This window comes from Balaenoptera borealis (assembly GCF_965194805.1).
Source record: "Balaenoptera borealis genome assembly, chromosome: 8".
In the NCBI taxonomy this organism is placed as follows: Eukaryota; Metazoa; Chordata; class Mammalia; order Artiodactyla; family Balaenopteridae; genus Balaenoptera; species Balaenoptera borealis.
In genome coordinates, this window is record NC_138865.1 from 67,952,824 (window position 1) to 67,976,243 (window position 23,420).

At 41.4% G+C, this 23,420-nt stretch overlaps 1 long non-coding RNA gene across 2 annotated transcripts in view; it reads left to right on the forward strand.

Annotated features, from left to right (window-relative positions):
- LOC309634418 overlaps window positions 1-18,117 on the forward strand; it is a 136,284-nt gene extending 118,167 nt beyond the window's left edge. For both annotated transcript variants that reach the window (XR_014248083.1, XR_014248084.1), the window contains one exon: window positions 553-18,117. This is a non-coding gene — a long non-coding RNA (uncharacterized lncRNA). The remainder of the gene's footprint in view (window positions 1-552) is intronic.
- Window positions 18,118-23,420: the final 5,303 nt, after the last annotated feature.

Sequence of the window (23,420 nt, forward strand, 5' to 3'; positions counted from 1 at the left end):
ACCCACATTGCAGTGTGACTGGCAGAAAGAGGGTTGGGAAATGCCCACTATATTTTAAAAAGACATTAATCGGTTTTTATCACCAAGTTAGATTTTCTCTGAATCCACAACAAGAAAATAAGCTTGAAGTCCAGACTCCTTTAAATGTAAAGAAGTTATTCTAACCAGCCTTGAGGTCTAAGCAAGAAGCCAGAATCAATAGGGAAAGTGAAAGTCCAAAACCCTCCACTTTAATACCTGTGTATAGGCAGGACCAGCTACATGGATGTGCAACCTGGCCAGTCACACAGGGACTCATGCTTAGAAGGGACCCGTACTTGGTTTAATGCTCTGCTGTTACCATCTTGAAATTCCTAATAATTTTTGCACAAGGGGCCCTTATTCATTTTGCACTGGGCTCTAAGTGGGAAGAAAAATCTAAATTTTAAGTCAAATCCAGTAAGCCTGGTCCAGTGCAATAATTGAAACAATCCTTCTAAGCTTGATTTTTGTTCATGATTTAAACATGCCCAATTGCTCAGAAATCCACCTAGTCTCCCTTTGCTCTCCCAGGTGCTGAGTGATGTCTAGAGGATGTAGCAAACATGGTCATGCCATGGACCTTGAAGGATGGAATCGATTTCCTGAAGATGGTGAACTGGCAAGATAGGAACCTTGGTTTCTGATGACACTGAAGATTCCATATCAGCCCTGGATTGCCTACCTGCTCTGAACTTCTTTTAGGTGAGAGAGAAATATATTTCTGTTTTGTTTAAATGATGATTATTTCAAATGTTCTCTTATAGGCAGACAAACTTAATTCCGATACAGATACTTAGGCTGATTCTAATTTTTTGCTGCTATAAACTATGCTGCAGTTAGCATACTCGTCCAAACATTTCTGCACATTTGTCTGAGAAATTTTAGAATATATTCCTAGAAGTTGAATTATCAATTAAAGATTTATGAACATTTTTTATTGTATTGTGTAATATCTTGCCTAACTTGGGAAGGCATTCTGAATGGTGATCCTCTTGGGCAATGGACAAATGGGGTGGGAATATGTGGGACACTGATACTGGGAAGTGGTTGACATAACATGGGAAATGTAGATGAGAGCCAGATGTCCCCATGTCAAGCTAAAACTCCATTCTACTATTCCCTTTACTAGAATGGCTGAATCAAAGTCAAAATTATAAAAAATAACCCAATAAAATAGTTGCATTTCAAGCCTGTCAGGTGTTCTTAAGACATTCATTTGAAATAATTGTAAAGCAATAGATACACACACACACACACACACACACACACACACACACAAGCTACTATGCTGGGTCCACTTCCATCTATGATTTTTAGGTCACTCTGGATTATTGGGAGATTATTATTGTTAGATTATTATTGGATTATGTAAATAATTAGTTCTCAAACTTCAGCACATTTAAAAATCTATCTAAAAGCCTATTGGAAAAGTACATTTCTGAGCTTCACATATTCTGATTCAGTTGGTCAGGGGTGGGGCCCAGGAATATGCGTTTTAACTGGTGTACCACTTTGAGAAGCACTTATCTAGATACTTTAAAGATTAAACTATTGGTTGAAATCCCATCCATCAGTAAATCTTACTGCCTCACTGTTAATTAATTCTTTGGTCAGAGAAGCTGACCAAAGATAGGCATAGAGGTGCAACTGAAATTGGCAGTTCTGGTCCTTTCTATCAGTTGATTGACACTTTATGACTGTGGATTTAAAGTAATAGCCACACTTATGAATAATGAATATGATATTTTAGGAATTATTTAATGTATTTTTTATTCCTCTTAAATCAAGATGCCATATGGCTTCCCATCCTTTTAATCAATGAGTTTCAATGCTTCAGAGGCAGGGTAGTTACTGGCTAGAACACCAAAGTCATCCCTCAGCTTTGACTGTCAAATGAAGGTTTTTAATGTATTGTGTCCCCAGGGAGAAAGTGCTGTTGAAAGCTGGGCTATATCAAGAGAGGAAAGGAATTTCTAAATTTCTAAGCTCCCTTTATATATCATTTATTTCTAATGGCATTGGATTCTTATTAGAGAATGAAGTCTGTAAAATTTCTACTTTCATACTTTCTTGAGGTTTTTTTGAAGCCATGTTCATGATCAATTTTTATAATATGTCTTTCCTTTAAAGGATGTCAAGTTCTTTAGCAATTAAAACAAGTGAGTTGATTGTAATATTCAGTTCCTCTGTATCTGTGTTTATTTTTTGTCTCATAGATCTCACTGATTTGAAATAAGTATATTAAAATCTCCTATATAACTGTATTTTATCTGTTTCTTTTTAACTTTTGCAGTCAAATTGTACTCTAACGCTTAAAGAACAAGAATTGACAACAAACAAACTGAGCAACATAATCCCTGCCTTACTCCTTTCTATTCCCCAATCCTCACCCCTCAGAGGCAACCACTTTCAACTCTGCTTATCTTCTGGTGGTTACTACCATATTTCAAAATTACATGTAACTTTGATTTTAAATTTAAAAAATTATCTATTGACTTTCTACTTTGGACAATGAGTTTGGAGAAATGGAGATAAACACCTGCATTCAATCTGCCACACTTAAAGTCTTTAAGGAGGGGGAAAATGAGGAACAAAGGCAAGTGGTGAGATATGTGGATCCTGGTTCCTTTTTTGCAGGTCAAAACGTCAGCTGGGGGGTAATGAATATTAGAAGTAATAAGACATATTAAAAATATTTATTGAGCACTTACTGTTCTAGTAAAATGCCCTCATGAGCTTGTATTCTATTGAGAAAGCCAGACAATAAATAAATATGTAAAACACATATGTCAATTGGTAAAAAAAAAAAAAAAGCTATGGAGAAAACAAAGCAAGGAGGTAGATAGCATAAAGAGGTGGGGTTGGGGGTAGGCTTGTGATTTTTAAATAGGATCATTATAGAAGGCCTGACTGAGATGGCAGCGTCTGTGCAGATGCCTGAAGTAGGTGAGGGTACTGGCTAAGGGTATTTCAGGAAGAGCAGAATGAAAGAAAGGCAGAAGTAGGAAATGAGATCAGTGAGGTAATGGTGGGGCCCAGTGGCAGGAAAAGGTGAGAACAGATTGTGTCTGACCTTGTAAACACTTTGACGTTTACTCTGAGATGGAAACTTCTGGAGACTTTTGAAAAGAGGAGTGACCTAATTTGATTGTTGTTTTGAGGACAGACTCAAGGGAGACAAGGTGGAAGCAGGAGATCAGTCAGGTGAGTAATGCCATAGTCCAAGTGAGAGATAAGTACAAGTTGGACCAATTACAGTGGTGAAGACACTGAGAAGTGTGAATTCTGGATATATTTTGAAGGTAGAGCCAACAGGATTGCTAATGGATGAGCTTTGGCAATCTGAGAGGAAGGAAATTTTGCCTGAGAAACTGGAAAGAGAGAACTGCTACTTCCTGTATTGAGGAAGATTGTAGACAGAGCTATTTTTAGGGGGAAAGATCAGAATCTAGTTGTGGACAGGTCAGGTCTGAGATGCCTGTTGGTCATCCAAGTGAAACTGTGGACTAGACAGTTGGATATTGGAATCTAGAATTCATGGGAGACGTTTAGACTGAAAATGAAATTTGGGAATCATTAGCATAAATGATTTTTAAAGCCAGGAGACTAGATGAGAACACCAAAGAGTGAGTGAGTATAAAAGAGAAGATAGGAGAGAAGAGGCCTAAGGACTGAGCCCTGGGTCACTCTACATTTGGAGGTCAGAATAGGAGTGGGAAAAGAGTTGATAATGAAGTCAGAAGAAAACCAGGATTTCTAGGAAGCCAAGTAAAGACAGTATTTCAAGGAGAAATCTCCATCAAACTTGTCAAATGCTGCTGGCATGTTAAGTAGAATGAGGACTAGGAGTTGACCATTAGACTGAGCAATAGGAAGTCATTAGTGGCCTTAAAAAGAGTAGCTTCAGTGGAATGGTGGCAGGGGGGAAAAAGGGGAACCATGGAGGAAATCAAAATAAATATAGCCAGCTCCTAAGAGGAGCTTTTCTGTAAAGGGGAACAGAGAAGTGGAGTGATAGAAGGGGATGGATGAGGATGTAGGGTCAAGGTAGAAAAGAAATTTCAGTATGTTTAAGTGGGATTAAATTAGCAGAGAGAAGAAAGGTGATGATGCAGGAGACGGGAGAATTGCTGGCAATGGGATCTAATGTTGAAGTGGAGTTGTATTTAATTAGGAGAATGGATTGCTTGTCCTCAGTAACAACAGGGAAGGCAGAATGTATGGGCACAGCTGCAAGAGCTGGGTAGAAGTGATGGTGTAAGCCTATGGATGCTTTTCTATCAGTTTTCATATTCTCAGTGAATTGAATGCCCCTTCATCAGCTGAAAATGAGTATTGATGAGGAAGTGCTAGGAGTTTGGGGAGATGAGAGAAAGTATGAAATAAGTCATGGAGGAGAATGGGAGAGAAAGTGATCTAGGGCAGCAGTAAGGCCTACGTGAGATGAGTGGCTTCAGATTTAAAATGAGACCAGTCTTCTTAATCATGAGTTTTTCTCTAGCCACACTGGAGCTGTGCACATGTTAGCCTGGGACAGAAAGAGAGTTAGACTGAACCAGGGTGAAATGTTGCCAGACAGTTATGAGTTTGGAATCCAGAGTAATGGAGCTTATCCCTCGCTTCCTTGGGTGCATGCCGGGAAAACTCTAAGCTCCAGTGTTGCCAGAGTGCTAGTTTAGAAATGGCTGAAGAAGGGTGGACGTGGTTGGGCAGAGAGTGCTCTTGACTCACAGAATGTAGCACATGCCTGTGGGGTCAGAGAACGCAACTAGGAAAATCTGTCCCCCAAAAGGGAACACAGAAATGCTAAGAGAAGCTATGGACCAGAAGAGATAAGAGATCATTTGGATTAGAGGTAGGCAAGATTTGCAGCCAAGAGGGTACCTCAAGGATAATGGACTCTAGGCATGGGTGTTTGCAGAGTTTCCAAAAGAATCAGGTGGGATCAGGCCCCCACAATGGTCAGCAGGTTCAGGTATCCAGGGAAAAGATGCCCAGTCTCCATGTCCCCATGGTGGGCAACAGCAAGGACATGTGAGCCATCCCTCCTACTCCCACCCTCCTGCCACCATAAATACCCCCAGGTCCAGGAGCCATCTTGGTAAGGAAAATGGGGAAGAAGCATACACCCTGAAAGATGGAGCATTTCTTCCAAAGACACTGGAGTGAGATAGAATTTTAAAATGTTTCATACTGGAATTAAATGAGTTATATTTAGTTAGTTCGTTGAGTCTTCCCCCACCCTTCTCACTTCTACCCCTTGGCACACCAGGAGCTCAAAAGTCAGGTGATAGCAGTTGTGGGAAATAGAGGAAGGCAACATAATTTTTTCTCATTTGATTTGTAGTTCATAAACTTCTACTTGGGTGTAGACATTTTGGATTATTTAGGGATTTGAATCGTACATATTATTCCATGTAACAAAATATTAAAAGTATGAAGAAGTCTGGAGAAAAAGGGAATAGATCCAGACATTCTAGGGGAATACTAACCTCACACTAGACCATGAAGCCATGAAGATCTTGTGAATTTTCCAGTGAGCAAGAGGCAAAGCCACTTGTAACCAGGTGGTATTAGATCTTGACTTCTCACTAATCTATGTATATTGGTTAATATCAACATGAGAATGTCTGCTCTGAGAAGTCCACTCTACCACCAAAAACATCCTGGTTTTTTCTTTTTTCTTTTTTGAATAAAAATTGCTATGGAGCTTTCACACCCATTAGGGAGATTTCCAGTTTTGCACTTTGACCCTGAGGTGCGTTAATGATCCCTCTGCCCCATTAGCTCTTGGGCTGTATCTTAGATGTCATCAGCACCCTAATGGGCAGTGTCCTGTGATTTGACAGTGCTACAGCTGTTTGAGGATTTTGCCTTTTTAAAATCCAAGCCAAAGGCCACTGCAGCTCAGGAGAATCATGTGTGCTCTAAGAGTGGAGGTAAAATGAGGGCAAAGTAGGTTTTCCAATGGCCTTGTGCAGTGCTCAAAGTTGTTATGTTCATCAGTGACCCAGTGGTCAGACAAGGGCAATGAGGAAGCTTCCCCGTGGAATCAAAGGCACTAGCACCTGAGAGAATGGGCCATTCAGAACCATCTTGGGCCACATTTCTATCTTTACCAAGAGCTCAGCATGACAGAATGTCCTGCCTTAGAATGGAAGCTGTTAGATGGCATCTGGATTTGGACAAGCTACTATTATCCCTACCTTCCTTTCAGAATTCAGTCCTGCCAGGTTGCTATAAGGATTAGTGATAACGTATTTAAAGCAGAAGACATATACTAGGTGCTCAAGAAATGCTTGCTGTTATTGCAGAAACAATGTGAATAGTATTAGTATAAAGCAGTAGTTTTCAAAGATCTTCTCAGAAGTCCATGGTTAAAAAAGGGAAATTTAATTTAGACCAATGGTTTTCAAATCTGGCTATGGTCAGAATATTTTCTGAGGCTTGTTAAAAACACATACCCTAGTGTCAGTCCTAGACATTCTGATTCACTTTGGGGTAGGGAGTGGGCATCTATATACTGATAGTTTAACAAGTTCCACAGGTGATACTGATGCACAAACCAGTGGTTGTCAGCCCTGGCTGTACATTAAAATATTAAAATAACTGGGGAGCTATGAAAATTACAGATGCCAGGGCTGTACCCTGGGCCAACTGAATCAGAATCTCTGGGCAAGCAGACACTGGTGTTTACAAACCTCCCCATGAGATTCTGATGTGCCACTAAAGGGTCTCTGGTTTACATCATCATCACCTGAGGTGCTTGTCAAAAATCCCAATGCACAGGCCCCACCAATGCTATTCTGTACTAGATTTATTTGAGTGGAGGCCCAGGGATCTGCATTCTAGCAAACTCCACAGGTTTTTATGCATAACCAGTATTAAGAACCACAGTTATAGACAATAATTCTCAAACTTAGCACATTGGAATCTCCTGGAATAATTTAAAAAGTACTGATAGTTTGGTCTCACCCCCACATATTCTGAATGAATTGGAATGAGCTGTGGCCTGGTCATAAAGATTTTTTAAAGCTCTTTGGGTGATTCTAATATCCAGCAAAGCTTGAGAACCAGTAGTCCCTGGGTCAGTAGCATCAGCATTATCTTCTGGGAACCTGTTAGAAATGCAAATTCCCAGGCTTCACCCCAGACCTACTGAATCAGAAATTCTGGGGGTGGAGCCCAGTTATCTGTTTGTTTGTTTTTGTTTTTTTTTTTTAAATTTTTATTGGAGTGTAGTTGATTTACAGTGTTGTGTTAGTTTCAGGTGTACAGCAAAGTGAATCAGTTATACATATACATATATCCACACTTGTTTAAGATTCGTTTCCCATATAGGCCATTACAGAGTATTGAGTAGAGTTCCCTGTGCTATACAGTAGGTTCTCATTAGTTATCTATTTTATATATAGTAGTGTGCGTATGTCAATCCCAGTCTCCCAGTATATCCCTCCCACCCTTATCCCCTGGTAACCATAAATTTGTTTTCTACATCTGTGACTCTACTTCTGTTTTGTAAATAAGTTCATTTGTACCCTTTTTTTAGATGCCACATGTAAGTGTTATCACATAATATTTGCCTTTCTGTGTCTGACTTACTTCACTCATATGACAATCTCTAGGTCCATCCATGTTGCTGCAAATGGCATTATTTTGTTCTTTTTTATGGCTGAGTAATACTCCACTGTATATATGTACCACATCTTCTTTACCCATTCCTCTGTTGATGAACATTTAGGTTGCTTCCATGTCCTAGCTATTGTAAGTAGTGCTGCAATGAACAATGGGGTGCATGTATCTTTTTGAATTATGGTTTTCTCTGGGTATATGCATAGGAGTGGGATTGCTGGGTCATATGGTAGCTCTATTTTTAGTTTTTTAGGAACTTCCATACTGCTCTCCATAATGGCTGTACCAATTTACAGTAATCTGTGTTTTAACAAGTGCTTCTGGTGATTCTATTGCACACTAAGGTTTGAGCACCAGGGACTAGACCTTGCTAATTAGCATGAATCAATTAGTAAGGTTTCATGGATCAGATTAGCCGGTTGTCACTTTGATTCAAGGGGCTTGACCCAGTCAGTTTCTACTGAAACAGTGGGAAAGGCTGACGGTGTGCAGCCCTGGTTGAGGGGTGCCTAGCTCAAGGCTGCCTAGAAAGGTTAGCCTCTAGGTGTGTGTGTGAAATGAAGAGCTCTGATCGGCCCTGAATGGGTTCTTTCTCATTTGAAAAGCCATGTTCGGGGCTTCTCTGGTGGTGCAGTGGTTAAGAATCTGCCTGCCAATGCAAGGGACACGGGTTCCAGCCCTGGTCCAGGAAGATCCCACATGCCGAGGAGCAACTAAGCCCGTGCACCACAGCTACTGAGCCTGTGCTGAAGAACCCGCAAGCCACAACTACTGAGCCCATGTGCCGCAACTAGTGAAGCCTGCGCGCCTAGAGCCCATGCTTCGCAACAAAGAGAAGCCACCGCAATGAGAAGCCCGCACATGACAACGAAGAGTAGCCCCCGCTTACCACAACTAGAGAAAGCCCGTGCACAGCAACGAAGACCCAACACAGCCAAAAAATAAAAACAAACAAATAAATAAATACTTTTATAAAAAAGAAAAGAAAAGAAAAGCCATGTTCTACCAGAGGAGAGCCCAACCCTCCCAAGGGCTTTCAACAGCTGTTCCAGGCTTTGGTGAGAACTAAACCCTAGAAACCATGTTAAAATTCAGCTTCCTGAGCCCCATGCCAACAGATTTTGGTTCTCTGGGTGTGGGGTAGGCACCAAGAAATAGCATTTTAAACAGGCACCCATGGTGATGCTGATGTAAGTGGTGTGTAAACCAAGCTCTGAAAAACATTGGTATTATGGGCTGCTATCTCGAGGCTTTGTGAGACCAACTTCTGAGACCTTCAGATTTTAGCCCTGGTTCAGCTTCAGAGGTCTGGGCTCCTCCATCGGTGTATGGGTAGCAAACCCAGGTCACTATGTGCAAAGTCACTGGCCGAGCTCTTCTTCCAGCACCTGGTTCCAAAGTGAGGCTTTTGATGTCAGCGAGAAGCTTCTTTTGTTCCAGGCCTCCCCAGCCCCATTGTTGCACTGCAGTCTGGCTTTGAAATGTCACTCTAGTGTCCCCACCCTTGCTTAGGAAACTTTGCTATATGCGAAATCCAATGTGCTTCACCTGACCCTAACTCCTTGTGACTGAGGCCAGAAGCAACAGGTCGAAGAGGATCCTTCTGAAAAGAAATCCAAAACGCTGCACATGTTTGGCCTCCAGGCGGCGCCAGCCTTTTGGAAAAGGAGGTTGTTTATGTAACAGATTGGCAGTTTCAGCGGCTGTGTAAATGTCATTCTTTAAAAATAAAGATGAAACTCTCAGTTAACTCAAACAGGAGCAAATTAAAAAGTAGAGTGAAACATCTATTTCATGAACACAGTTCATCTGCTGTCTCTGGTACTTCAAAATGATACCTTTTCTCCAAATGATAACTGGCACCCTCCCACTGGCTTTAGCTAGGCAGTGACAAAACAACAGATCAATTCACTCACTTCAGTGAAGAAGAAAAATCCAGTCAGTTAGGATGGGCTTCATGTAACACACACCTGGAGGCTGAATCCTTTCTATGCAACCGAACATATAAGCAGAGCCACTGAAACATGACTGAGGTGTTAAGTTTGTCCCCCAAAATGCGATAAGGAAGTTTGTAATGAATCTCAATTGTTTTTAAACCCAAAGGATGATTATTCTTTGTGAACTCACCAGGAGGGTCCTTGAAATATCAGTTTTCAGCCATTGTAAGCGTATGTCTATAACATGTAAAGCCATCTCATTTAGAGGGCTTTCTGTCCCGTGTGCTAATGCAAAATATCAGCCTTAGCTTCAAAATGGAATCGCTTGGGAAGCTTTTAAAAATTCCAAGGTTCAGGCACACATCCCAAGCCAATTAAGTAAGGATCTGGAGGTGGGACCCAGGCAACAGTCCTTTTTTAAGCTCCTTAGGCGACATAATGTGAAACCACCCCTTTCTGTTTGCAGCTAATTTTCTCTGGAGTTCAGACCCTAGTCCTTGGGGCTGGGTGCAGGGACCAATCTCTAATACGCACACTGCTTTCTCCCAATTTCTCTTCTCCTAGGGTCTGCTCCAAACCTCGTGCAGACCAGTCCCTAGAGGGCCCATCTCCAATATCTTATGCCTATCATCCCAGGCGTGTCTGAAATCCAGTGGTGGCTACACCTTGACCTCAAGCTTGGGGCCCCACCACATAGTAATTGACTGGTCGATATGAAAGATAGCTCATTGTCTAGTATGATGGTTCCCAAATAACAGTCCAGAGTTAATTCTTATCCTGAATAAGAATAGCTCAAGGAGCTTGTTAAAATATGTATTTCTGGGCTCAACATCAGAAAACCCCATTCAGTTGGTCTGGAGAAAGACCTGGAAAGTTGTGTTTTAACAAGCTAAGCTTCTGGGGGAAACTGATTTAGTCCAGTGCCTCCAATACATAGAGGTAACAGAATCTCAGAGGAGATGTGACTTGTTCAGGGTCACTTGTCTAGTTAGGAGAAGAGGCAAGATTAGAAGCAGGTGTCCTGACTACCATGAAAAGAAGACATGCTATGGAGAAATACAGTTTTTGCATTTCAAAAATATTTTAAAAATCAATGAATTTTCTTTCCAGCCTTACCAATTAAATATTCCAGAAAGAGCAAAGCCTTCTGAAGTCAGATCTGTGTTCTAGTCCCTGCTTAGCAACACATTAGCTGTGTGGTTTGAGGCAAGTATTTTCATCTCTCTGAGTCCCAATTTCTTTATCTCTCAAATGGGGTGCTACTTGTCTCATAGGGTTTTGTGAGGATTAAATGACATAATGTTGCAATGGAGAGGACTTATTTTGAACCCACATGAGATACTGTTTGGAGACTCCCAAAATTAGGGCAGGGAGAGGATTTTGCAATGGGTGGGAGCCAGAGAAATATTGTTTCTGCTGCTTTTGTGATCCCACTTTAACATCATGCTATGTGGCCTACAGATAATAAACAGATGGGGAAATGGAGGCCTACCAAGGTGCAGGGACTTGCTCAAGATCACATAGCACATTGCTTTCAGACACAGGTCTTCTGACTTACCAATCATTGCCCTTCCTTCTACATCTCCTACATGTCACCGAGGAAATTGCTTCAAGTTAGTAAGTTTTTACATTAGATGATCATAGTACTATATTACCTACCTGAATTTCTTGGAACTAGATACAGACACCAAGGATAGGATGAGGGAAGGATCACTCAGCCCCCTAACCTTATCTTCCTAAATCTGATTCAGTGGGGGAAGGGAACTTAGGACACTTCAGCAAAGGACAAGGGACCCAGGGGAGGGCCTCTTGGATCCTTCTAGGATATGTATAAACGGATCCTGATGTTTCAGGTTTAAATCTTACCCTAAGCAATGTTGAAAATGCTCCCTGTTTAGCCCGGGGCTCTCTGGGACCCTGCAGAAGAGATGCTAGACAGAAGCTGGGTCAGTGCCTTCCTCAGGCTACTGAAGTGGGGATGGACCCTGGAATCATCACATTCTCCCCGTTTTCCACACCTGAAAGCTTTGTCAACACAGGAAGAACATGGAGTTGAGATGACACTTCAGTTTGAGCAAAAACCCTTTGCTGAGTAGTGTTGCTGGATATTTCCATCTGGTAAATCTGGAAACCTTATGAGCGATTGAGGATTTTTTTTTTTTGAATTTTTGAATTTTATTTTATTTATTTTTTTATACAGCAGGTTCTTATTAGTTATCCATTTTATACATATTAGTGTCTATATGTCAACCCCAGTCTCCTAATTCATCACCCCTCCCCCCCTGCCACTTTCCCCCTTGGTGTCCATACGTTTGTTCTCTACATCTGTGTCTCAATGTCTGACCTGCAAATGGGTTCATCTGTACCATTTTTCTAGGTTCCACATATATGCATTAATATACGATATTTGTTTTTCTCCTTCTGACTTACTTCACTCTGTATGACAGTCTCTGGATTCATCCACATCTCTACAAATGACCCAATTTCGTTCCTTTTTATGGCTGAGTAATATTCCATTTTATACATGTACCACATCTTCTTTATCCATTCGTCTGTTGGTGGACACTTAGGTTGCTTCCATGTCCTGGCTATTGTAAGTAGTGCTACTGTGAACACTGAGATGCATGTGTCTTTTTGAATTATGGTTTTCTCTGGGTATATGCCCAGTAGTGGGATTGCTGGGTCATATGGTAGTTCTATTTTTAGTTTTTTAAGGAACCTCCATACTGTTCTCCACAGTGGCTGTATCGATTTACATTCCCACCAACAGTGCAAGAGGGTTCCCTTTTCTCCACACCCTCTCCAGCATTTGTTGTTTGTAGATTTTCTGATGATGCCCATTCTAACTGGTGTGAGGTGATACCTCATTGTAGTTTTGATTTGCATTTCTCTAATAATTAGTGATGTTGAGCAGCTTTTCATGTGCTTCTTGGCCATCTATATGACTTCTTTGGAGAAATGTCTGTTTAGGTCTTCTGCCCATTTTTGGACTGGGTTGTTTGTTTGTTTAATATTGAGCTGCCTGAGCTATTTATATATTTTGGAGATTAATCCTTTCTCCGTTGATTCGTTTGCAAATATTTTCTGCCATTTTGAGGGTTGTCTTTTCATCTTGTTTGTAGTTTACTTTGCAAAAGCTTTGAAGTTTCATTAGGTCCCATTTGTTTATTTTTGTTTTTATTTCCATTACTCTAGGAGGTGGATCAAAAAAGATCTTGCTGTGATTTATGTCAAAGAGTGCTCTTCCTATGTTTTCCTGTAAGAGTTTTAGAGTGTCCAGTCTTACATTTAGGTCCCTAATCCATTTTGAGTTTATTTTTGTGTATGGTGTTAGGGAATGTTCTAATTTCATTCTTTTACATGTAGCTGTCCAGTTTTCCCAGCACCACTTATTGAAGAGACTGTCTTTTCTCCATTGTATATCCTTGCCTCCTTTGTCATAGATTAGTTGACCATAGGTGCGTGGGTTTATCTCTGGGCTTTCTATCCTGTTCCATTGATCTATATTTCTGTTTTTGTGCCAGTATCATATTGGCTTGATTACTGTAGCTTTGTAGTATAGTCTGAAGTCAGGGAGTCTGATTCCTCCAGCTATGTTTTTTTTCCTCAAGACTGCTTTGGCTGTTCGTGGTCTTTTGTGTCTCCATACAAATTTTAAGATTTTTTTTTTGTTCTAGTTCTGTAAAAAATGCCATTGGTAATTTGATAGGGATTGCATTGAATCCGTAGATTGCTTTGGGTAGTATAGTCATTTTCACAATATTGATTCTTCCAATCCAAGGACATGGTATATCTCTCCATCTGTTTGTATCATGTTTAATTTCTTTCATCAGTGTCTTATAGTTTTCTGCATACAGGTCTTTTGTCTCCCTAGGTAGGTTTATTCCTACGTATTTTATTCTTTTTATTGCAGTGGAAAATGGGAGTGTTTTCTTGATTTCTCTTTCAGATTTTTCATCATTAGTGTATAGGAATGCAAGAGATTTCTGTGCATTAATTTTGTATCCTGCAACTTTACCAAATTCATTGATTAGCTCTAGTAGATTTCTGGTGGCATCTTTAGGATTCTCTATGTATAGTATCATGTCATCTGCAAACAGTGACAGTTTTACTTCTTCTTTTCCAATTTGTATTCCTTTTATTTCTTTTTCTTCTCTGATTGCCGTGGCTAGGACTTCCCAAACTATGTTGAATAATAGTGGTGAGAGTGGACATCCTTGTCTTGTTCCTGATCTTAGAAGAAATGCTTTCAGTTTTTCACCATTGAGAATGATGTTTGCTGTGGGTTTGTTGTATATGGCCTTAATTATGTTGAGGTAAGTTCCCTCTATACCCACTTTCTGGAGAGTTTTTATGATAAATGGGTGTTGAATTTTGTCAAAAGCTCTTTCTGCATCTATTGAGATGATCATATGGTTTTTCTTCTTCAATTTGTTAATATGGTGTATCACATTGATTGATCTGTGTATATTGAAGAATCCTTGAATCCCTGGGATAAATCCCAGTTGATCATGGTGTATGATCCTTTTAATGTGTTGTTGGATTCTGTTTGCTAGTATTTTGTTGAGGATTTTTGCATCATATTCATCAGTGATATTGGTCTATAATTATCTTTTTTTGTAATATCTTTGTCTGATTTTGGTATCAGGGTGATGGTGGCCTCATAGAATGAGTTTGGGAGTGTTCCTTCCTCTGCAATTTTTTGGAAGAGTTTGAGAAGGATGGGTGTTAGCTCTTCTCTAAATGTTTGATAGAATTCACCTGTGAGCCATCTGGTCCTGGACTTTTGTTTGTTGGAAGTTTTTTTTTTTTTTTTAAAGAGAATTTAAATGTTTATTTATTTATTTATTTATTTTTGGCTGTGTTGGGTCTTCGTTTCTGTGCAAGGGCTTTCTCTAGTTGCGGCAAGTGGGGCCACTCTTCTTCGCAGTGTGCAGGCCTTTCACTATCGTGGCCTCTCTTGTTGCGGAGCACAGGCTCCAGACGCGCAGGCTCACGGGCTTAGTTGCTCCGTGGCATGTGGGATCTTCCCAGACCAGGGCTCGAACCTGTGTCCCCTGCATTGGCAGGCAGATTCTCAACCACTGCGCCACCAGGGAAGCCCCTGTTGGAAGATTTTTAATCAGAGTTTCAATTTCATTACTTGTGATTTGTCTGTTCATATTTTCTATTTCTTCCTGGTTCAGTCTTGGAAGGTTATACCTTTCTAAGAATTTGTCCATTTCTTCCAGGTTGTCCATTTTGTTGGCATAGAGTTGCTTGTAGTAGTCTCTTAGGATGCTTTTGTATTTCTGCAGTGTCTGTTGTAACTTCTCCTTTTTCATTTCTGATTTTATTGATTTGAGTCCTCTCCTTCTTTTTCTTGATGAGTCTGGCTAATGGCTTATCAATTTTGTTTATCTTCTCAAAGAACCAGCTCTTAGTTTTATTGATCTTTGCTATTGTTTTCTTTGTTTCTATTTCATTAATTTCTGCTCTGATCTTTATGATTTCTTTCCTTCTGCTAACTTTGGGTTTTGTTTGTTCTTCTTTCTCTAGTTCCTTTAGGTGTTAGGTTAGATTGTTTATTTGAGATTTTTCTTGTTTCTTGAGGTAGGCTTGTATTGCTATAAACTTCCCTCTTAGAACTGCTTTTGCTGCATCCCATAGGTTTTGGATCATCGTGTTTTCATTGTCATTTGTCTGTAGGTGTTTTTTGATTTCCTCTTTGATTTCTTCAGTGATCTCTTTGTTATTAAGTAACGTATTGTCTAGCCTCCATGTGTTTATGTTTTTTTCGTTTTTTTCCCTGTAATTGATTTCTAATCTCACAGTGTTGTGGTCAGAAAAGATGCTTGATATGATTTCAATTTTCTTAAATTTACTGAGGCTTGATTTGTGACCCAAGATGTGATCTATCCTGGAGAATGTTCTGTGTGCACTTGAGAAGAAAGTTTAATCTGCTGTTTTTGGATGGAATGTCCTATAAATATCAATTAAATCTATCTGGTCTGTTGTGTCATTTAAAGCTCGTGTTTCCTTCTTAATTTTCTGTTTGGATGATCTGTCCATTGGTGTAAGTGAGGTGTTAAAGTCCCCCACTATTATTGTGTTACTGTCGACTTCCTCTTTTAGAGAAGTTAGCAGTTGCCTTATGTATTGAGGTGCTCCTATATTGGGTGCATATATATTTGTAATTGTTATATCTTCCTCTTGGATTGATCCCTTGATCATTATGTAGTGTCCTTCCTTGTCTCTTGTAACATTCTTTATTTTAAAGTCTATTTTATCTGTTATGAGTATTGCTACTCCAGCTTTCTTTTGATTTCCATTTGCATGGAATATCTTTTTCCATCCCCTCACTTTCAGTCTGTATGCGTCCCTAGGTCTGAAGTGGGTCTCTTGTAGACAGCATATATATGGGTCTTGTTTTTGTATCCATTCAGCGAGCCTGTGTCTTTTGGTTGGAGCATTTAATCCATTCACATTTAAGGTCATTATTGATATGTATGTTCCTATTACCATTTTCTTAACTGTTTTGGGTTTGTTTTTGTAGGTCCTTTTCTTCTCTTGTGTTTCCCACTTAGAGAAGTTCCTTTAGCGTTTGTTGTAGGGCTGGTTTGGTGGTGCTGAATTCTCTTAGCTTTTGCTTGTCTGTAAAGCTTTTGATTTCTCCATCGAATCTGAATGAGATCCTTGCCAGGTAGAGTAATCTTGGTTGTAGGTTCTTCCCTTTCATCACTTTAAATACGTCATGCCACTCCCTTCTGGCTTGTAGAGTTTCTGCTGAGAAATCAGCTGTTAACCTTATGGGAGTTCTCTTGTATGTTATTTGCGTTTCTCCCTTGCTGCTTTCAATAATTTTTCTTTGTCTTTAATTTTTGCCAGCTTGATTACTATGTGTCTCGGCATGTTTCTCCTTGGGTTTATCCTGCCTGGGACTCTCTGTGCTTCCTGGACTTGGGTGGCTATTTCCTTTCGCACGTTAGGGAAGTTTTCGACTCTAATCTCTTCAAATATTTTCTCGGGTCCTTTCTCTCTCTCTTCTCCTTCTGGGACCCCTATAATGTGAATGTTGGTGCATTTAATGGTGTCCCAGAGGTCTCTTAGGCTGTCTTCATTTCTTTTCATTCTTTTTTCTTTATCCTGTTCTGTGGCAATGAATTCCACCATTCTGTCTTCCAGGTCACTTATCCGTTCTTCTGCCTCAGTTATTCTGCTATTGATTCCTTCTAGTGTAGTTTTCATTTCAGTTATCGTATTGTTCATCTCTGTTTGTTTGTTCTTTAATTCTTCTAGGTCTTTGTTAAACATTTCTTGCATCTTCTTGACCTTTGCCTCCATTCTTTTTCCAAGGTCCTGGATCATCTTCACTATCATTATTCTGAATTCTTTTTCTGGAAGGTTGCCTATCTCCACTTCATTTAGTTGTTTTTCTGGGGTTTTATCTTGTTCCTTCATCTGGTACATAGCCCTCTGCCTTTTCATCTTGTCTATCTTTCTGTGAATGTGGTTTTTGTTCCACAGGCTGCAGAATTGTAGTTCTTCTTGCTTCTGCTGTCTGCCCTCTGGTGGATGTGGCTATCTAAGAGCCTTGTGCAAGTTTCCTGATGGGAGGGACTGGTGGTGGGTAGAGCTGACTGTTGCTCTGGTGGGCAGAGCTCAGTAAAACTTTAATCCGCTTGTCTGCTGATGGGTGGGGCTGGGTTCCCTCCCTGTTGGTTGTTTGGCCTGAGGCGACCCAACACTGGAGCCTACCTGGGCTCTCTGGTGGGGCTGATGGCAGACTCTGGGAGGGTTCACGCCAAGGAGTACTTCCCAGAACACACAACCACCCCCCGCCTCTGCAGGAGAGCCACCAACACCAGCAGGTAGGTCTGGTTCAGTCTCCTATGGGGTCACTGCTCCTTCCCCTGGGTCCCGATGCACACACTACTTTGTGTGTGCCCTCCAAGAGTGGAGTCTCTTTTTCTCGGAGTCCTGTCGAAGTCCTACAATCAAATCCCGCTAGCCTTCAAAGTCTGATTCTCTAGGAATTCCTCCTCCCATTGCCGGACCCCCAGGTTGGGAAGCCTGACGTGGGGCTCAGAGCCTTCACTCCAGTGGGTGGACTTCTGTGGTATAAGTGTTCTCCAGTTTGTGAGTCACCCACCCAGCAGTTATGGGATTTGATTTTATTGTGATTGTGCCCCTCCTACCATCTCACTGTGGCTTCTCCTTTGTCTTTGGATGTGGGGTATCTTTTTTGGTGAGTTCCAGTGTCTTCCTTTCGGTGATTGTGCAGCAGTTAGTTGTGATACTGGTGCTCTTGCAAGAGGTTGTGAGAGCATGTCCTTCTGCTCCGCCATCTTGAACCAGTCTTGCGATTGAGGATTGGCTTTAACTGAATTGTTTCATTTAGCTATCTACAATTAATTGATCAAATTCACAAGTTAATTGGCTTAGGGCTTCATTTCACTGTGTGGTATAGACGTTGATGATCTCTGGAGGTATTTTTTATGCTTGTAATTTGTTTTTTGTTTTTTTAAAGGTCAGCAGATTTTTTTTTTTAAAAAATTTATTTTATTCATTTATTTATTTTTGGCTGCGTTGGGTCTTCGTTGCTTCACGCGGGCTTTCTCTAGTTGCGGCGAGCAGGGGCTACTCTTCGTTGCGGTGTGCTAGCTTCTCATTGTGGTGGCTTCTCTTGTTGCGGAGCAGGGGCTCTAGGCATGTGGGCTCAGTAGTTGTGGCTCATGGGCTCAGTAGTTGTGGCACGCGTGCTCTAGCGCGCAGGCTCAGTAGTTGTGGCACACGGACTTAGTTGCTCCGTGGCATGTGGGATCTTCCTGGACCAGAGCTTGAACCCGTGTCCCCTGCATTGGCAGGCGGATTCTTAACCACTGCGCCACCAGGGAAGCCCCTGTAATTTGTTTTAATTATGGCACTGGGGCGTTCAGTAAAAATAGGTGGAAAGGCGTGTTTCTTCCGAGAGCTGTTCTGATTTTAGTTGTAGGTTTATGGGAGTGGGCATGACTGTCCATGGCTGGCCACACTTTGAAACTTTGAAGGTCAGAAGTAGAAAAGGACCATGGGACACCTCCCAACCCACCCCCCCCGCCACTACAGAAAGCCTTCTACAGTGTCTTTGTGTGCAAGAATGAATGCTGCTTCTCTTAAAGGCAGTGATATGGCTGACGGAGTGAGAAAGTGAAAGGAGAGGGCAGGCTAGGCAGCCTGGGGACAGCGTATAGCACTAGGCTCACTGCTTACTGGGCCTGGTCAGGCTGTTTGGTCTTCACCTAGGTAACCTGTTGCCAGGAGGATGACAATAACTTCCCCATGACAACACTAGAGCAAGGTCCCTGGCATTGCAAACAGGGCCAGAAAAGTCTGCCCTTCATTAGGCCTGCTGGTTAATGAGCATGCATTTGTGCTGCAGTCATTTCCGGAGGGGTGGAGGGGGCAGAGGGCACTCGCCAGCTTCCCAGTCTCTCCAGCCATAAGCTCCTTGACAACCCCACTCTTTCTGCCCATCTGCATACCCTGGACTGCCTGTTTTTACAGTTGCTTGTTTTGATCTGGTTCTGTGCTTTCTTTTTTAAATTTGTATAAGCACTCAATAGTATATACAGAAAACGCCTTTAGAAACAGATGATTTACAGCCTGCTTGGGAATTTCCCTAATACAGATGACCTTTCATTGTCCCCTTGACTCAATTTCTTCGCTTGTAAAATAATCAATTCCCATTTCCCATATTTGACTGAACTTACGTGATATCACACTGCTGAGTGACACTTGCTGTAACTGTTGGTCTTGAGATTCAAATTCAAACCCCCTGTATTACAAGACTAGCATATTGCCTGCCTCATGAAGAAGTCACTTTTGTTTCTAAGAGCTTAAGCCCCTAGCACTAAATCTTGTCCTTCCCTCTCCTTAAAAGGTCAGCAGAACAGATATTGTGGCAGGGTTCCAGGCAGGATTTAAGGAATCAAAGAATTTCTCAAAGAAAAATGGTTTTCTCTGGTGTTGCCCGAAATTCCACCTTTTTGTAAAGCATTATTTGAAGCTTTATATGAATATAATTTCTTGTGGGAGGATATCGCCAATCAGGTGTAACACCTGGAAGTGATGGGGTCATTAAGCTCACTAAGTTATCCTGTGGTATTGGGTTGGAATATTTTCTTCCATTTCAAGGTTTTACTTCAAGAGATTTAGGCAAGCTGGAGTGGGTTTGGAGGACTTCAACCAGGATAGTTAGTGGTGAGATGAGACTCCAAAGGATATGAGAAATCCTTGGAGGAATTAAGTATATTTAACCTGGAAAAGAGAAAATTTAGGGATAACAATATACCTGTCTCTAAATGCATAAGGACTCCCAAGTTGGAGAATGGTTAGGATTATTCTGTGTGGCTTTAAGAGATAAAAGACAGGGGCTCAGACTTCAGTCCCAGATGCTCTTCCCTCTAGTCCCTTGTACCGCTCTACAACTCAGCCATTTTGAATATCTTCGTGCTCCTGTAATGAATCATATTTCTCTCACTTCTGAGCCATTGTCCATGTGTTCCCTCTGTCTGGAACACTCTTCCCCAATGTCTCTCTTCCCACCAGATCTTCATCTGACTGTTTCCTTCCTGTCCTTCAGGTCTCACCTTAGACATTCCAAACTTCAGGAAACCTTGCTTAATACCCAAGTCTGTGTTTGGTGCCTTTTATATTCCTGTGGCACCCCACATTTCCTCATCATAACCTATTACATTCTATCATAATTGTGTAATAGGTGGGATTTACCACCAACCACTCCCACCCAAGTGCAGGCTCAGGGGATTTTCCTGCCACTCAGTCACTTCTCTGGATGTCAAGAATTCCACCTTCTATTTCAAGGGACCAATGAGTGTCCTGAGCTGTTTGAAAAGGGAGGGTGAGGGAAGTTCAGTAAAGGTAGTTTGCATGGTATAGTGGATTGAATAGTGTCCCCCCAAAATGTGCACCTAGAACCTTAGAATGTGACCTTATTTGGAAATAGAGTCTTTACTGGTGTAATTAGTTAAGATGAGGTCATACTGGATTAGATGGGCCCTAAATCCAATGACTGGTGGTATCCTTATAAGAAGAGGAGAGGACACAGAGAGACACACACAGAGAAGAAGGCCATGTGAATATGGAGGCAGAGGTTAAGGTTATATTCCCACAAGCCAAGGAGTGCCTGGGGCCTCCAGAGGCTGGAAGAGGTAAGGAAGAATCTTTCCCAAGAGTCTTCAGAGGGAGCAGGGCCTGCTGATACCTTGAGTACAGAAGTGTTAAGAATAAATTTTTGTTGTTTTAAGCCACCTCATTTGTGGTAATTTGTTATGGTAGCCCTAAGAAACTAATACAAATGGCCCAGGGCATGGCCCTTTCTACTAGACCATCTTAGGGTGGGCTAGTAGACATGCAAGTAGCAGTCAGTAGTGGGTACTAACCATACAGCAGGGGGAAGAACAGCTAACATTATCCTTTGCATGAGTGACATGCAGTGCTTGCTTAAATGGCAATTGGTGATTTGTATGCGCTGGCTTAGCTCCCTTCTGGCTCCCCTGATGCTTGTGGTGGGTGATTATGAAAAGTTTCTCAGTGTTAACTCCACTTTTTCCAAGTTACCCTGAGTCCAATCCCTCTTCTTAGAGAGCTCCACCCTTTCTCAGGTATGGCCTTCTACTTCATCTCTAGCTTGCTTCCCAGGCCAGGTGGAGGTCATTTAGTTTCCCCTACACCTTAGACTGGATCTTTCTGTTTTCAATCCACTGTCAAAGGTCTAAATCCTACACTAATGGTTTTCAAAGTGTGGTCCCTGGATCAGTAGTAACAGCATCACCTGGGAAAGTTTTAATAGTGTAGGTGCTCAGGTTCATACCAGACCTACTGAATTAGAAATTATGGGTAGGTACCAGCAACTTGTGTTTTCGTAGCCCCTCCAGGTAGTTCTGATGTGCACCAAAGTTTGAGAACCATTGGTCTCCACCTTGCTGTCTTAGGGACTGCCTCTTGATTTTTAAGAGGCTTTTCTTCTCTTGGCAGCCTCCAGACTATATGAATCAGAATGATTTGGCTTTCAAAACTATTGTTTCTTCTGTGAGCCTACATTGGATATCCCAAAAGTAAGTTTTGACCAGTTTTGTCTGTTAGCATTTCTGCTGGAATACTCCTCATTTTCATGAGGATATGTAAAAACCTTTGACTGACTTGGGGAAGGGTGTTATTCAAGGAAACATGGAAAAGAAAAGCACAAAGATTAATTAAGCTCAATATGATATCTCACTGCATTCATTTATTCATCTGTGTTTCCACCTAAACTATAAGCTCTTTGAGGACAGGGATTGTTTCAGTTTGGTTCACCATTGTATTACCAGCACCTAGCTGTGGACCTGGTCACTTGTTGAACAGATGAAAAAACTAATAAATTATAAAGATTATGAGTTTCCCATCATTGGAGGTGTTTAAACACAGAGTAGATGCTACTGTTAGAGATATTGTATCAGATAGGTGGTCGGACTAGATGGATTTTAAAGTTCTCTTCCACCCTGGAATGTTGTAATTCTTTGTTATAGGACCCCCCAGGGATAGCAGTCCTTGGTACAGTGTCTAGCATATTTTTATTGATAAATGCTTTATAGCCTTTTGACTTCTCAGTGAGGTTGGTGGGGTTACAGTGACTCTGTTACCAGCTGCTGGACACCACCTAGTTCTAGGATAAATTCTGAGGTGTTAGAAATACCCAATGGGAAGTATTTTACCATTCAGAGGTATCTTTTTTTTTTTCCCCCGCTATCACATTTGTAAATTTGGAGGATTATTCTGACTTCAGTATCGAAATGTTGATTATCAGAAATGAGCTGCAAAAGAAAAGAGTAAGAGCCTCAATGGGAAAAAAAGAAACTTCACACACAAGCGCAAAGGTGCCTCGGCTGGTTTTATGCAGGCCTGGGGTCACAGACTCAGAATGTTATTGCTGGAAGGGACCTCAGAGAATTGTTTACATTCAAGTAAGCTGAGGCCCACCGAGGTGGAGAACTTCTTGAGCCCACTCAGCTGTCCAAGTAGACAATATATTGGGAGGATGAAAAAGGTTCAGTGTTAAAACTATAGCCTGGCAATAAGGCAGGATTTGAGAGTCTTATTCCTCACCATAAATAAGCCTTTTGTGACAAATGCTGTTGGTATCTTGCCCATGTTCCTTTGGAATTCACCTCACAAACTGTGGTCACTGGAGCTTAAAGGAAGCAGTCAGGGAACTGCAACCTGTCAGCTTGCCGTTGATGGCCTGAGAGCAGTAAGTGTCAGACTCCTGTTCTAACAGAGTAATAATACTGAACATTTATTAGATGCTTACCATGCCAGGCACTGACCTAAGTTAAGTGCTCCATGTGTCTAATGCTTTACATCCTCACATTGCTCTCTATGATAAAAACAAGTAATATCATCCTCATCTTACAGATGAGAACACTGAGGCACAGAAAGCTTAAGAATCTCATCCAAGGTCACATAGCTAAAGACAGGCATAGCAGGATTCCAACCCAGGCTGTTCCAGCCAGACTTCAGGATGACTCCCCTATAAACTGCTCCTTAACATACATGATCATGCTGGGTTCAGGAGTAAGAAGACTTCATCTTTATCAACACAGGGTTTGGCTCCTCTAGGTTCCCCTGCTTCTCGGAGGCTGATCTGCCAGTGGATCATGCTTTGGGCTGGAGCTACAGTTTACCTGTCCACAGAATGGCAAGTGAGGGTCCCTAGATTCCACCCAGTGCGGCCTGTTTTACTGTGACTTTCTGAGGTGTGAACATCTCCACCTGCTTCCATTTAGTGGGTGGAATGGGTCCCTGTCTGGCTTT